This window comes from Gracilinanus agilis, chromosome 5 (genome assembly GCF_016433145.1).
Source record: "Gracilinanus agilis isolate LMUSP501 chromosome 5, AgileGrace, whole genome shotgun sequence".
Classification (NCBI taxonomy): Eukaryota; Metazoa; Chordata; class Mammalia; order Didelphimorphia; family Didelphidae; genus Gracilinanus; species Gracilinanus agilis.
The window spans coordinates 49,038,860-49,056,357 of record NC_058134.1 but is presented as its reverse complement, the minus strand read 5'-3'; the positions used below and the strand labels follow the sequence as shown (position 1 = coordinate 49,056,357).

The 17,498-nt window shown below is 38.9% G+C and overlaps 1 protein-coding gene across 1 annotated transcript in view; it reads right to left on the bottom strand.

Moving 5' to 3' along the window:
* CDK6 (cyclin dependent kinase 6) overlaps positions 1–17,498 on the bottom strand; it is a 1,314,442-nt gene that overhangs the window by 599,114 nt on the left and 697,830 nt on the right. The window lies entirely within an intron of this gene.

The following is a 17,498-nucleotide window of genomic DNA, read 5'->3' as shown; positions in this document are numbered from 1 at the left end:
GGAAGGCATGTTGTCACAAATAAAACTCTTTTTTTTCAAACCCTTACCTGCTGTCTTAGAATCAATACTGTGTATTGGTTCCAAGGCAGAAGAGTGGTAAGGATAGGCAATGGGGGTTAAATGACTTGCCCAGGGTCACACAGCTGGGAAGTATCTGAGGACAGATTTGAACCCAGGACCTCCCAGCCTAGGACTGGCTCTCAATCAATCCACTGAGCCACTCAGCTGCCCCCACAAATAAAATTCTTGATGGAGTTTTATTCTTTACTGTGCCTAGCCTTACTCTTTAGTGAAGTTTTAAACTTTTTCTTGTGTCATAGACCTTTTGGCAAACTGGTGAAACCTATGGGTCCCTTCCCAAAATTATATATATGTATATATACATATATATATAAATATACATTTTAAAACCCTTGCCTTCTGTCTTATTATATTATATAGAATAAGATATATTCTATCTTATATTGATTCCAAGGTAGAAGAGTGGCAAAGGTAGGCAATGGGGGTTAAATGACTTGCCCAGAATCATACAGCTAGAAAGTGTCTGAGGTCAGATGTGAACTCAGGACCTCCCATCTCATAGTCCGACTATCTACTGAACCACTCAGCTGCCCCCTTAGAATAATATTTTTAATGTAGAAAATAAAATATATCAAATTGAAAAGAAAACCAATTGTACTTAAATAAAATTATCAAATTAAATTTTTTCTGAGTCTTAGGAAGTTATCTGAGATATATAGAGGGTCAGAGACTTGATCAGGATGCTAGTAAATGTCAGAGGCTGGATTTGAACTTAGTTCTTCAAGCTAGGCACTCTCTTGACTAGACAAACTATTGCTGTGTAAAAAGATAATTTTAGATAAAGTATTGGTCACTCACTGTGTGAGTGGGGAAACTCTACTAAGTGCTTCACCCAAATGAAAAAAATACATCTGTTGCTTTCAAGGAATCTGCGTGGTTTTTGGGAAAAGGAAAGAGAACCTAAAAATAAGTTGACAACCATCATTGTTTTAAGTATATGTAGTTTATATATTCGTTTCTACTTACCCTATAGCCTGCTTAGCATTAACAAAGGATGCTGGCAGCAGTCAGCAGCCTGTGGTACCACTGGACAGCCCAGGACAATTTCCAGTAGTCTGCTAACAAATGATCCTCCCAGGACCCTATTCAAAATTGCAAAATAATATACAATTGATTTTAGATTTTTCTCTCAACTCTCTGTACCCCTCTGACACTGCCATTGTCTCCTTTCCCCTGTTCTTCCATATATACAATGTCTCTGTGTCACCCTCCCTCAGTTCCAAACTACCCAGCTGCATCTCTCTGTAGGTCTCTCTTCCCCCAGAGAATCCTAAAGCCCAAAAAAGCCTTTTTGTCCCTCTCTCTCGGCCATTAAAACTCCCATTCTCAGATATCTGCTGCGTCCCTATGCATGCAATCTTCTCCTTCACCTCTGTCTTGTCAAGGCTCTTCAAGACTCAACCTTTCGTAAGAGAGCTTTCCTGATTTTCCCACATACTAGTGTTTCCCTCCCAAATTGCTTTGAATTATATATGTATATATGTAACATATTTATTTAATTGGTTAATATCTTGTACGTCCACTCCTAAAGGGCAGGAATTGCCTTGTCCTTCAATGCCCCATGCCTGGCACACTAGAGACACTTGATAAATGTTTGAAGATTGATTGATTGATTATGAGTGAAGGCACAATTTAGGGAGAGACACCAACACAGATCCCAATCCTCTAAGACTTAGAAGAAGGTCTTCAAGTCTTTCTGTAGCTAAAACCATTCATTGCCCTGCAGTCAGTCTGGGGGCTTAAGTGAGGCTGATTGGTTTTTGAAAGTTGTATACACAGTCTGTTACTGAGAATATGGCCATCTAGGTGGTAAAGTGGATAAAGTGCTGAACCTAAATTCAGGAAGACTCATCTTCCTTAGTTCAAATCTGGCTGCAGGCACTTATTAGCCATGTGACTGGACAAACCACTGAACCTCTCTTTGCCTCAGTTTCCTCAGCTGGAGATAATGGAGATTAAGTAACCTTATTTACAAGGCCTTGTTTTGAGGATCAAATAATATATTTAAACTATATTATATATGCATATATATAATAAAAATTATTCTATGTAATACAATAATAATAACAAATAATATTTGTAAGGTGCTTAGTGAAGTACCTTGCACATAGTAGATACTCTATAAATGCTATTATTATTATTTGCCTAAATTCTATTTTAGCTCTTGGTGCAGATCACTGAACCTAGAATCAGGAGGATGTGAGTTAAAATCTAGCCTTGGAAACTTAGTTGCTGTGTAACATTGGACAAGTTACTTAGCCGCTGTCTGTCTCAGTTTCCTCAACTGTAAGATGGGAATAACTTTAGTACCTGTGTCCCAGGGTTGCTGTGAAGATCAAATGAGATGATAATTTTATAGCTTAGTAGAGGTGAAAGAGAAAAGGAAGAGATAAGCATTTATCTAGCACCTACTATTTTCCAGGCACTGTGCTAAATGCTTTTAAAAAAAATATATAAATTATCTCAATTGAGCCTCACAACAACTCTGGCAAATAGGTGCTTTTATTATCCCCATTTTGTGTTGAGGAAACTGAGCCAGACAAAGGCTTAGTGACTTGCCCAAGGTCACACTCATCCAATGTGCTGGCAGTATAAAAGAGCGCCTGACACATAATAGGTATAAAATATGTTTCTTCCTTTTCCCATTTATTTGATTACTTTATATCCTTTGTTATGTCATTTCATATATCCTATGTTATGTTATTTCAGTTATGTCCAACTCTTTGAGACTCCATTTTTATGGGGTTTTCTTTGCAAAGATATTGGAGTGGTTTATCATTTCCTTCTCTAGTTATATTCTATATGCTGAACACATAGAACAAAGATATAAATCAGTATACAGAGATGTTTATTGTGTCAGGAAAAAGAGCCTTTTTGGCCTGTTTCATGCTGAATAAAAAGAAATCTCTGGTGTTCCCAGCTACCCAAAGTAATTGTCTCTTGCTTGAATTTCTTTTTCTTTAAAAAACTCTTATTTTCAATTGTTATTACTGATTCTAAGGCCAAAAAATAGTAGTAAGGGATAGGCAATTAGGATAAAGTGACTTGCCCAGGGTCACAGAACTTGGAAGTGTTTGAGACCTGATTTGAACTCAGGACCTTCTATCTCCAGGCCTGGCTTTCTATCCCCTGAACCATCTACATCTAGCTGTGCTTCTTGCTTCAAGTTCCATAAATATCACCTTTTAAGAGATAAGACCCGAACTCCCAGATGTGACTCTCCATTTCCTCAGTCTTATAGATGCCCCTCCTTCAGCTAAGCAACTGGATGGAATAATTTTGTTCTCTTCCACCTCCATTTCAAAGGGCTATCCACCTGATATGAAATATATATATATATATATATATGCATATATATATATATATATGTATGTATGTATATGTGATATCTCTGAGACCTCTCTTCTCCCTGCTTGTGATTTCACAATCTCACTATCCCACCCCTCAACCCCCCATCCATGACAGAGCCCTTTGGTCTAATACAATTTTGGAATTCCTACAGCATTCCAGAGTATGAGGCTTTGGGAAATATGCAGTATATATTTCTGTCCCCAGAACTTTGCACAGTGCCTGGCTCATAGTGGGTGCTTAATAAATATTAGTTTCCTTCTACTTTTCTTGAACTCAAAAGTGACCAGAACAATTCATGTACATATAATATAACAAATATAACCCATTCCTATTGAATAAATGAAAAGCCAATCTGGAATAACTGAGATTCACCAAATCTAGACCCTAACCTAGAATCTAGGGGCAAGAGTTTTTTATTTTATTTACTTTCCTCTCCATTTTCCTCACTGTCATTTTAGAAATGTTGGCTGCCCGTAGCAAATATCCACACTGATTGGACTGGCAGAAATGACATAGGGCCAGAGATTTGGTTTAGGAGGAGGCCATCCATTTCCCATCCCTTCATTTTACAGAGTTGGAAATCAAGATCCATAGATATTAAAAGTGACTTCCCTAAGCCCACACTGATAGGAATCATTAAAGATGGTTTCAAATTCAACCCAGGTCTTCTGACTCCAAATATACTTCTCTCTCCATCAAACTCAGGCACCCCAGAAGAATCTCCTCTCCCTATTTTAATAAGACCAAAAATCATGTTTGGGTGGGTGGGTGGGGAACACGATGGGGGGAGAGAGAGGAGGAAGAACTTTTTCTTCTTCAGCTATCATACAAAACATGAAGTTAAATATATTTCCCAGAGAGAAAGGAAAAAAGGTGATGCTATCCCTAACATGAATGGAGAGAAGATAGATTAGAACAGGGCATCAATGCACAGAGCCTATAATAATGTTGGCACTGGATGCTTCTCTAAAATCAAGACCAAATCCTTCATTTTACAAATAAGGAAACTGACCCAGGAATCTAGTTAGCGATGACTGTGACTGCCCCCTTTCCTCCTTAGCTCTCCCTTCAGTTTCTTTCCATATGTTAACAATACCCTGTCCCTGGGTCTTGGGTTACTTTATTAATTTGCTCCCTACCCTGCAGGTTACTAAAAGGCATTTGGAATGAGTGCTTAATCAGTACACCTGTCCCTGGCAGTGTCCAGATGTTTTAAAAAAAATTTCTCTCCCTAAAACTCATTGACATTGTAAGTATTGTGATCCCCCGCCCCTAGTCACGAAAGGCTCAGGAGATCCTGATCATAAAATGTTGGGGACTACTACCTTACTCCTTCTTCCTCTGAATCACAAGAATAAAAGGAGCTGTAAGAAGCCCGGATTGAACTAAATTCTATTGTCACTAAGAATTTTGTTGTTGTTCAGTCCTATTTGACTCTTTATAAGACCCTATATGAGGTTTTCTTTTTCTTTTTAATTTTTATTTAGAATATTTTCCCATGGTTACATGATTCATGATCCACCCCTCCCCACTCTCTCCTCCCCACTCCCAAAGCCAACAAGCAGTTCCACTGGGTTATACATGTATCATTTTTCAAACCTATTTCCATGTTATTCATATTTGCAGTAGAGTGACTTTTTAACATCAAAACCCTAATTACATTCATATAGGGTTTTCTTGAAAAAGATCCTGGAGAAGTTTGTCACTTCCCTTTCCAGCTCGTTTTACATATAGGGAAACAGAGGCAAATAGGCTTTCCCAGGATCACAGTGAGTAAATGTCTGAGGTCAGATTTGAATTCAGGAAGATGAGTGTCCCTGACATAGGACCTGGCACTCTATCCACTATTCCATCTGATGGGATCTGCCATTTCCATCTCCAGCATTTTTAAAAACAGTATTTTGTGCTCTGGGGGTGGAGCCAAGATGGCAGAATAGAACAGAGAAGCTCCAAGTCACCATGAAAATTCTGTCCAACAAATATTAAAACAAGACCACAAAATAAATACAGGAGTGAAAGAACCAACAAGGAGGCAGAGTGAAACAACTTTCAAGAAGAGAAAAACCCAAAAGATAGGCAGAGAACATCTGGGGTACGGGAGTGAAAGGGGAGCACAGTCAACAGGAAGCTATAGAAAGAAGTGAAGAGCAAGCCAAGAGCAAGCCTTCCCACCTCCTCTGACCCTACATCTGCTGTTCCAGGTTCAGAATCTAAGTCCAAACCAATATCCAGATCCTGAGATCCTGCCTGGGTAAATAGAGATTCAAGGAACCCACCCCCCTTGAAATTACAAACCTGTGGTGAAGTCTGGAATCCCAGCACAGGGAAGTCTGTGCTGACATGGGCTGATCAGTGTGGGCCCAGAGCAAAGCTAGGAGTTCCAGTCTGGGCCTATGGTGAGGACATAGATTCCAGTTTGGGCTAGTTGGTAGACCTAAAATGAGTCTAGATATTTTTGCCAAAAGCTCAGGGCAGAGTCACAGGACAGGGCAACCTACTGTGTGCCTGATAAGATCAAGTCCACAGTGAAAATAAAAACTGACACCTAACCCTGAGGCTAGAATTTGAGTGGTTCCTAACCTGATCAAGCTCAGAGTGAGACCAAAAGCTTATGCCCAAGCCTGAGGCAAGTCTTTAAGTTATCAGCATCTCAAGGGCTAATTAAATCAGCAGGTGGCTGGGAGGTGGCTTTCATAGCTCTTAGTCCTCAGGCCATCATACCATATTGGAAAAACTGAAACTGGCAGAAACCCAGAAATAAAGCTAAAGGTAGAATCAAGGAAGGACTGAAGTTTAAGAGGGCACCCTAACCTCCAAGGGAACAGAACTTACCTATAAAAAGGTAGGGAAAATGAGCAGACAACCAAAAAAGCATCTAACTCTAAAGACTTTTTATGGACACAAGGAGAAAAGTACAAACACAGAAGGGGACAGTGAAAGCAAAGCAAACACATGCAAAGCCCAAAAGAAAAATATGGATTGGACAGAGATTTTGGAAGAGCTCAAAAAGACTTCAAAAAGTAATTAAAAGAAGCAGAGGAAAAGTGGGGAAGAGAAATGAAAGCAATGTAAGAAGAAATGGGTCAAATGAAAAATGAGACCCAAAAGCTGAGAGAGGAAAACCAGGCCTTAAAAATAAGAACTGAGCAACTAGAAACTAATGACTTCACGAGACATCAAGAAATGAAACAAAATCCAAAGAATGGAAAAAAAACCAGGAAAAAAACATTAAATATCTCATGAAAAAAATAGATCCAGGGGAGACAATTTAAGAATTATTGGTCTACCTGAAAGCTATGATAAAAAAATAGCTTGGACATCATAATACAAGAAATTATCAAAGAAAACTGCCCAGATATTCTCAAACAAGAAAGTAAAATAGAAATTGATAGGATCCACAGATCACCTTCAAAAAGAAATCTTCAAATGACAACTTCCAGGAATATAATAGTTAAATTCAAGAATCTCCAAGCCAAGGAGAAAATACTGCATGCAGCCAGAAAGAAACAATTCAAATAACATGGAGCTACAATCAGGATCATATAGGACTCAGTGGCTTCTACATTAAAGAATCAGAAGGCATGGAACACGATATTCAGGAAGGTGAAAGATCTAGGTTTACAACTCAGAGCCACCTATCCAGAAAAACTGAGTATATTCTTTCAGGGGAATAAATGGACATTCAATAAGATAGAAGATTTCCAAGCATTCCTGATGAATAAGCCAAACCTAAACAAAAAATATGAAGTCCAAACATGAGACCCAAGAGAAGCCTAAAAGGTAAATAAAAAAGAGAAAATTTAAGGGGCTCAAAGTCAAAATGTTTGTATTTCTATATGGAAAGATGATATCTGTAATTCTCAAACATTACTCTTAGTAGGAGAGAAGATAGAAGGAATTATACTTAGAAAGAGGATGGGGAAGTATGCTGATTATAATGATATGATATGTAAAAAAAATCAAGGGGTGAAAAAGAGGATTGCACTGAGAGAAAAGGGAAGGGAGAGATAAAATGGGGTAAATTATATAACATAAAAAGGAGTGAAAAATCATTATGGGGAGGGGAGGATAAGGGTGGTGACAGACAATGCTTAAACTTTACTCTCATTGTAACTGGCTCTGAGAGGGAAAAACAAATATACTTATTGGGGAATAGAATTCTATGTTATCGTACAGAGAAGCAGAAGGGGAATAAGATAAGGGAAGGGGGGTAATTAGAGGAAGGGGGAAGTGGGGAGTGTTGATAAAAAGCAAAACACTGGTGAACAGAGTGAAAGGGAATAGAGCAGGATATAAAGGGGAAAATAAGATGGAGGGCAATACACCCCCATCTTATTTGTATTTGTTTATAAACTTTTACTTTTCATTTTAGAATGTATACTTTGTATTGGTTCCAAGGGAGAAGAATGTTAAGGGCTAGGGCCCTAGGTAATGGGAGTTAAGGGATTTGAATTGCCCAGGATCACACAGCTTAGAAAGTGTCTTGGGCTAGATTTGAACCCAAGACCTCTCATCTCTAGGTCTGACTCTCAATCCACAGAGCCACCTATCTGGCCCCTCTCCAGCTCATTTTTTCAGATGGGGAAAATTAGATAAATAAGGATAAGTGACTTGTCCAGGATCACACAGCTAGTAATTTTCTGAAGACAACTTTGAACTTAGGAAGATGAGTCTTTCTGACTAGAGGCCAGACCCTCTATCCACTGTGTTATCCAGCTACCCTTTTACCAAGAACTGTTGTGAGGAAGAGTAGATTAGGCGTTTATTAGATTAGCTAGTGATTAGGAAATACATAGCATGAAGGAACTGGAGCTGGGAACAACAGAACAGAAGACAGAAAAATGGGCTAGTGGTTAGACAAGGCATGAAAATTAGTACAAAGGGCTTCAATTATGTCTGGAAAAAAACAAGGCTCAGAAATGAGGGCTACTAATTCTGGAATCGCTCTCAAAGTCCCAGTTGCAGCATCACTGATTGACCACACTAAAAAGAGTTTTAAAGAAAATTTCTGCTTGACAATTAGCATCATTTACATAGTGCTTTATGGTTTTGAAGCATTTTTACATACATTCTCTTTTTTGATCTTCACAGCAACACTATTAGAGAAATAAACCACTTGTTCTTGGGCCCATTTGATGGGTAGAAAAACTGACTCAAAAGCTGAATGAATGCCTAAGATCAGAAAACAAGTGAGAAAAAGTTCTAGCTAGGTTTAGAACCTAGGTGCCCTGACTCCTATTCCAGTTCCTTAAGATGAGAAGTTCTTTTTTTATATTTAATTTTAATTTTTTCTCAATTACCTGAAAACAAATAATGTCAACTTGTAATATTTATTTAAAATTGAAATTTAATAATAATTTAAGAAAATTTGAAGTAATTTTAATAATAATATTTTTAATTAATTTTAATTTACTTTAATAATTTAAATATTTTTTAAAATTCAAGTTCCAAATTCTCTTCCTTCCTCTTCTCCTTCCCCCTTTCCATGAGCCCAATAATTTGATACAGATTATAAGTGTGAAGTCATGCAAAACATTTTCATATTAGTCACATTGCAAAAGAAAAAGCAGACCCACAAGAAATAAACAAGAATAATTTTTTAAAAGTTTGCTTCCAATCTGCAATCAGACTGCAACAATTCTTTCTCTGAAAGTGGATAGTATTTTTTCTAAGTCCTTCAGAGCTGTCTGATGGAAATTATGAGCAAGATTAAGTTCAACATCAAAATAAATTTCCATAGAGGGACAGCAGATTCTGAACTGGACAAAGGAAATAATTTCTATATCCAAAGGCCCCATCCTATCAGAAAGAGTTGGAAGACATGGGAGATCACGAGGGAAAAGACTTGTACAAAATTATTTATAGCCGTGCTCTTTGTGGTGGCAAAAAATTGGAAAATGAGGGTATGTCCTTCAATTGGGAAATGGCAGAACAAATGGTGGTATCTGTTGGTGATGGAATACTTTGTGCTCAAAGGAATAATAAACTGGAGGGATTCCGTGTGAACTCAAATGATCTCCAAGAATTGATGCAGAGTGAAAGGAGCAGAACCAGGAGAACATTATACACAGAGACGGATACACTGTGGTATAATCGAACATAATGGACTTCTCTATTAGCAGCAATGCAATGATCCAGGACAATTCTGAGGGATTTATGAGAAAGAACACTATCCATGTTCAGAGGAAGAACTGTGGGAGTAGAAATACAGAAGAAAAACAACTGCTTGAACACATGGGTTGATGGGGATATTATAGGGGATGTAGACTTGAAACAATCACCCTAGTGCAGCTATCAATAATATGGAAATAGGTCTTGATCAATGATACATGTAAAACCCAGTGGAATTGTGCATTGGCTACGGGGGGGAGAGGGAAAGAATACGAATCATGTAACCACTGAAAAGTATTCTAAATAAAAAAATAAAAACAAACAAACAAACAAAAAAGGGCTGGAAGGAGAGGAGCTTTAAAGAAGTCTCTTTTGCTTCTTCATCTTCTCAAGGACTCCTTCCATACAAGTTAGGGACCCTTATTTTTGTTGGTAACTTCCCTTGACCAACTTCACATTCCTTGCGTCTTCTATCCTTTTTGTCTGCCTTTTACATCAATCCCTGGACCCTGGCTCGATTAGACAAAAATAAGAGAGAAATGGTCTCAAATTCCTAATGAAAAAGTCTGGAAAGATAGAGTTTTAGTGTATGGGATGGGGTGGGGGGAGACACCCAAGCATCAAATATCTACCTCCCCCCCAACTCTAATGCCTCTATCCCAAAGCAATAAGGGGGATCCCTGAAGCAATGGGAATCTGAGTTCTCTGCCACCAAAGGCCATAGCTCTGCCAATCTTGCTGCTTCTGCCCATTCACCCAAACTCCAACCTGCTTTGCTCTGCCCCCAATCCTGCAACTTTGAAGTCACCAGCAACCCTGCTCCTTTGCCCAGCTCCAGAGCTCCCCTATGGTTGCTGAGAGTACCAGCCTTCCCTCCACCTTAGAGAGGCCTTCTTCACCCACACTCATCTCAGTCCCTCCACTGGCTTCCTGGCAGCAGAGAAGAGAAAGACACTTTCCCTTCACCTTCCTCCTCCCGAGGAAGGGGGTTCCCAGACCCATTCTCCCAGGCTGGAGTAGGGGCTCTTAAATGTAGAGAATGAGGAAGAGCTGTGCACACTTGAAAGTCCCCACCAGTCATCCTTCAGGGTGATCCTTGAGGCAACCATGGAAATGGGTTAGCCTAGAATCTGCCCAGAAGTCCAGTGGGTGCTTGGCACACACCTATGCCACATTAACTCCTTTGTCCTTGGTTTTTTATGGAATGCTGCTTTAAAAGAAAATACCTTTCTCAGCTATCTAATACAGAACTCCTTCGAGAATTAAAAATAGCATTCCAAGATGATTCAAGTTTACAAGATGATTTTTACAGGGTTATGGGGAAGGGGTGGATACATAAAGATCCAAAAATATCTATTTGATTTCTCTGAATCATCAGCAAGACTTTCTCCCAGTAATATCAGGCAAGAAAGAATGGACTTACCTGGACTTCTGTTATCATCTGCCTCTCAGACTTAAAAAAATAAAAATGTAAAAAAGTAATTTTGTTTGATTCCAGAGATCTCAGAATGGGTATGATGGCTTCTTTCCTGGAGTCTTAAAGAAAAAGATGTCATGTTTCCTATCTTAAAAATGAATTGCTCTCTGGCTAAACCCAATAAATGACCGGACTTTAGAGTAAGGAAGTGTCTTAAAGGGGATAAAACACTTCCTCGTTTTTTTGCTGAAATGTTTCGGTTTCGTTTCTCAATCTCAAGTGCACAGACGAATTCAAGTCCATCCCCTTTCTGGAAAGTTTTTGCATTCTTGTCTAGTTTAAAGACACAGCTAACTACCTGTATAAAATCTTGTCTGTTTCTCCTTTCATCATTCTTTTTCTCTTCCTTCTCTGTCTGTCTTTGTCTCTAGCTCTCTGTTTCTGTCTTTCCTCTCTGTCCTCCATCTTTTCATTCCCTCCTCTCTTACCCTTCCCCCCTGCCCTTTTCCCTGCTTCCTCTACACTCCCTCCCTCCTTCTTCTACACCAAATTCTGCCTCCGCAATTAAAATGCTCTGCTTCCTGGCTTTTCCAGCTTCCTTCAAGATTCAGCTCAAATTTTATCTTTTAAAAGAAGCCTTTGCTTCCCCTTGTCCCTCCCCTAGCCACTGTCTTCCCTCTGAAATGACCTTTCATTTTCACTGCATATATCTTGTATGAACATATGGTCTCCCCCATTAGACAGTAAATTCCTTGAGGGTAGGGAATGGTTTGTTTTTCTTTGTGCTCTCAGGACTTGGCACAGTGTTTGGGATACAGTAAACACTTATAAATACTTCTTGACTAATTAAAAAAAAAAGTTAAGTGATTTGCCCAGGGTCATATAGGTAGGACACATCTGAGGTCAAATTTAACCCCAAGTTCTCCTGATTCCAGCCCTGGCTCTCTATCCACTGCTGCTCAATAGCTGGCTTCTTAGGTCACTATTGGCTATGAATTCAGTGATCCTATGATACAATTATTATATCCATTTTACAAATGAAGCATAACTAGGCTAAATAACGTGTCAGAAATTACAGAGAAAGTTAGAGGCAGAGGCAGGAATCTAGGAACTGTTGAGTGTCTTCCCCACCCCCACTTGCTCCCCATTTCTTGGATCTTGTTAAAGCTTGATGAGATGGAAGTGCCCCAATCAAACCAACCATAGTTCAAAGATTGGGGGGAAATGGAAATCGGGATTGTGACCAAGCTTCCATTCTCTGCAATAACCATCTTTGTTCTTAAATATTAAAGTCTTTTGCCATGAGAATATTAGAGATTCAGAGCTAAAAGGGACCTCAGCCCAACTCTCTTATTCTGCAGATGAAGAAACTTGGATCCCAAGAGATTATGACTTATTCAGTGACACACCTATAGTGGATCTTAGATTTAACTTTGGTTCCAATGTCCAATTCATAAGTTCTCATTAATAATAGAAGATCAAAAAAATACTTAAATACCACCTGAGGCAGGTGAATGACTTCCCCAAATTATAAATGAAAAAAAAAAGGTTCATTTAGTTCAAATCTAGAGGTTCTTTCCTGATCTCCCAAATGCAAGTGTCCAACCCCTACTGGATATTTATCTTTTTTCCCTCACATATTTTGCACAGACTTATATATGGATATAGTGTCTCCTCTGATAGAATGAAAAGTCCTTGAGATCAGGTACTGTTAGTCAATCAATAAGCCTTTATTAAAGCACTGACTATGTGCCAGGCACTGTGCCAAGCTCTCTGGTTACAAAAAAAGGCAAAAAAATATTGTAATGGAGGAGACAATTTAAGAATATATATAAATTATATAAATGTGAGATATGTACAACGTAAAAGGAAGGTAATTTCAAAGGCAAAGGATGGGGCGGGCATGAAAAAGGTCTTTTGAAGAAGGTGAGATCCAAGCTGAGTCTAGAAGGAAGTCAGTGAGGATGGGAGAATACTATAGCCTGGTGAGGGGCAGGGGGGAAGGTTGGGAGGTAAGGAGGTGGGGGGAGAGAGAAGTCAGTCACGTATCAACAAGATGAGAATATCACCTGTAGAAACTTAAGTTCTGTAACTTTCCCCCCCAATCATCAATATATATTGGGTATTTACGATGTACTAGGCACAATAGAGCATACAGAAAAACATTGCCCCTGCCCTTGAGGAGCTTATGTTCTATTACAAAAAAAACACCTCTCTCTTTAAATGATATTTTGTGTTTGGTGGTGAGGAAAGATTTTGCAGCATGAGCTTTCACTATAACTTAGCCCCACTGTCACTTGGTGAGAGGATTAGGTTAAGGGAAGAGTTTAAGACAGGCAATAACAGACCCTTCAGGGTAGGGCTTAGAATGAGATTTTTTAAAAGTTGCTATCTCACTAAAATAAGGGAAGATTTCCTAAAGGAAATACAAATAGAAGCAAGTAGTTTGTGGGATGTAGGCAAGAGGAAGAAAGGAATCTCAGATACTGAAGCCAGAAATATCATGCTATCTTTCCCCATACAACACCTTCCCCCCAGCCCCAGATCAGGAGTGTGGTTGGTGACAAGGCAGAAGGAGAAAAGGCTAAAAGGTATACATGACAAATTGGAATCTGGGTTTAAAATCCAAGGCAGGCTATAAGAAGAGCAATAGATTCTTTTAAAAGGGGACTTTAGGGGGCAGCTGGGTAGCTCAGTGGATTAAAAGCCAGGCCTAGAGATGGGAGGTCCTGGGTTCAAATCTGATCTCATACACTTCCTAGCTGTGTGACCCTGGGCAAGTCACTTGATCCTCATTGCCTCGCCCTTAGAAGGTAAGGGTTTAAAAAAAATAAAAGGGGACTTTGGAAGCACAAATTTTAAAATTAACCAATGTCACCCTGGACCATGAGACTTATAGCTTCCTTAAATTAGAAGAATGCCACACCAAAAATTTAACCTATGATTTTATTGAGACCACTGCCTTTTGTTTTAAAAGAGAAACTGAATATTAGGGTGGTGGAGAGGGGGGTAATGTTTGAACTTAATTTTTTGGCAAAAAATCAGTGATGTGTATATCTTGAAGTGAATCTGAAAAACAACCCAAGGGGGTGGGAGGGTAGGGCAATGAAAATTACATTTTAAGTAGTCACCAGAAGATGGCGATGGTTGCTCACTAAACTAAAGTCTTGCTTTTTCAAATTAAACCATTTCGCTCTCCTTTCTTGTAACTTTAATTTGGAACATTGCTCAAGGGTCCACTGTTGGCTTGTAGGAAAAATAACCTTGAAGAGACATTTTGCTTTCTGGTCCCCAGATCCCAAGTCTGAGAGAGGATGAGGGGTTGGGGGAAGGGCAGGATAGAGGCAGGTCAGTAGCTGCATGAAGGTGAGGGTGGGATGGAAAGAGTTTAAATTCCATGACTAAATGTCCTAATAAGCTTTTTGAAATTCCTAAGCAGAGGTTTGAATTTGAGAGAGTTGGAAAGTTCTTTCATCCGGAATGTCCTTCTAGCATCCCTTTTCTGGTCTTGGGATTAAGAATCCAATCACCTGTTTGAACACATAAAATAGGTCTGGTCCTCTGATATTCTGAGGAATCATGTCTGGTCTTAATCCTCCCACCCCTGAACATGTCTTCATGCCATAGTTTCACTGAGAAGTCATAGACTCCAATCCATTTTTAAAAAACCCTTCTGTCTTAGCATCAGTTCTAAGATAGAAGAGCAGCAACCGCATTCTGGCTTAAGTGAATTGCCCAGGGTCACACAGCTAAGGCAATTTGTGAGGCCAAATTCGAACGCAAGTCTTCCAGACTTCAAACCTTGTGCTCTATCCACTGAACCATCTAGCCACCCCTCCAATTCACATTAAATCTTATGTTCTGCAAGTGTGCTAACTTTAATTGGTGGCACAGAGTGTATGCTTGGAAAGCTCAACTTGTTCTCTCACAGCCCTTTCATCCACCGGTACATACTTAGTATTCTTGTCATAATGATGTTACTAGGGAGTTACAAAGGAAAGCTACCTCTCTACTTCCTCCAAGCCTTGTGCTTTCAGTTCTCTCTCAGTGGCAAATATTTCACACTCACACCAACCCTGTGAGGTAGGAAGGGTAATTATCATCACTCTCATTTTATAATTGAGGAATCTAGAGCACAAACGGGCTCAGTGACTTGTCACTGATCCCAGAATTCGCCAGTTGGATGATCAGGAGTCTAGAATTTGTCAGATGCTGGAATTTTTTAAAAATCCATTTATTAATTCATTTCATAACACTCTGGAAAATACACCCTAAGAAAATGAAATGGAGAGGGTCCTTTATAGGTATGTATGTGGAGGGGTGGGGAATGGAGAGATTAAGAGTAACAAAGCTTCCTTTTTCTTTAATAATCCTCCAGATTTTACAAATAAGAGACACTTGGAAATAATTCAGAAGGTCTTAATGGTAGCAGAGAAGTAAAATAAATTTTGGATAGTGTCTTATGTAATTCTGGGACTTAAGAAAACAGAAGGTAAAGTATTAGGAAAAGCAAACATCATACAATTCTGATTTCAGACTGAAAACTGAGAGAAGCCTCAGAAAACAAGAAGAGAACAGTTTAAAGATTTTTTAAATTAATTAATTAACTAATTAATTAAGAATATTTTCCCATGGCTACATGATTCATGTTCTTTCCCTCCCCACTCCTGGAGCTGACAAACAATTCCACTGGGTTATACATACGTCATTGACCAAAACCTATTTCCATGCCATTCATATTTGCAATAGAGTGAACTTTTAATGCCCAAAACCCAGTCATATCCCCATCAAACCATGTGATCGATCATATGTTTTTCTTCTGCATTTCTGCTCTCACAGTTTTTTCTCTTGATGTGGATAGCGTTCTTTTTCATAAGTTCCTCTGGATTGTCCTGGGTCATTGCATTGCAGCTAGTAGAGAAGTCCATTACATTCGATTTTACCACCGTGTATCTGTCTCTGTGTACAATGTTCTCCTGGTTCTGCTCCTTTCACTCTGCATCAGTTCCTGGAGGTCTTTCCAGTTCACATGGAATTCCTCCAGTTCATTATTCCTTTCAGCACAATAGTATTCCATCACCATCAAATGCCACAATTTTTTCAGTCATTCTCCAATTAATGGGAATAGTTTAAGATTTTTTTTATTTTTTTTCATTTTAAACATTTATTAATATTCATTTTTAACCTGTTTACATGCTTCATACCCCTACTTTCCCCTTCACCCCCTGCTCTCCCCCCACCCATGGCTGACGCACATTTCCATTGGTTGTAACATGTGTCCTTGTTCAGGGCCTATTTCCATATTGTTGATAGTTGCATTGGTGTGGTAGTTTCGAGTCCACATCCCCAATCATGTCCACCTCAGCCCCTGCATTCAAGCAGTTGTTTATCTTCTATGTTTCCTCTCCTGCAGTCCTTCCTCTGAATGTGGGTAGTGTTCTTTTCCATAAATCCCTCAGAGCTGTCCTGTGTCATTGCAGTGCTGCTGGTACAGAAGTCCATTACATTCGATTTTACCACAGTATATCAGTCTCTGTGTACAATGTTCTTCTGGCTCTGCTCCTTTCACTCTGCATCAGTTCCCGGAGGTCTCTCCAGTTCACATGGAACTCCTCCAGTTTATTATTCCTTTGAGTACAATAGTATTCCATCACCCGCATATACCACAATTTGTTCAGCCATTCCCCAATTGAAGGGCATCCCCTCATTTTCCAGTTTTTTGCCACTACAAAAAGCGCAGCTATAAATATTTTCGTACAAGTCTGTTTATCTATGATCTCTTTGGGGTACAAACCCAGCAATGGTATGGCTGGATCAAAGGGCAGGCATTCTTTTATAGCCCTTTGAGCATAGTTCCAAATTGCCAGCCAGAATGGTTGGATCAGTTCACAATTCCACCAGCAATGCATTAATGTCCCAATTTTGCCACATCCCCTCCAGCATTCATTACTCTCCCCTTCTTTCATTTTAGCCAATCTGCTAGGTGTGAGGTGATACCTCAGAGTTGTTTTGATTTGCATTTCTCTAATTATTAGAGATTTAGAACACTTCCTCATGTGCTTATTGATACTTTTGATTTTTTACCTGTGAATTGCCTATTCATATCTCTTGCCCATTTTTCAATTGGGGAATGGCTTGATTTTTTATACAATTGCTTTAACTCCTTGTATATTTGAGTAATTAGACCACTGTCAGAGTTTTTTGTTATAAAGATTTTTTTCCCAATTTGTTGTTTCCCTTCTGATTTTGACTACATTGTTTTTGTTTGTATAAAAGCTTTTTAGCTTGATATAATCAAAACCATTTAATTTACATTTTGTAATTTTCTCTAACTCTTGCTTGGTTTTAAAATCTTTCCTTTTCCAGAGATCTGACAAGTATACTATTTTGTGTTCACTTAACTTATTTATAGTTTCCCTCTTTATATTCAGGTCATTCACCCACTCTGAATTTATCATGGTGTAGGGTGTGAGATGTTGATCTAAACCTAATCTCTCCCATATTGTTTTCCAAATTTCCCAGCAGTTTTTGTCAAATA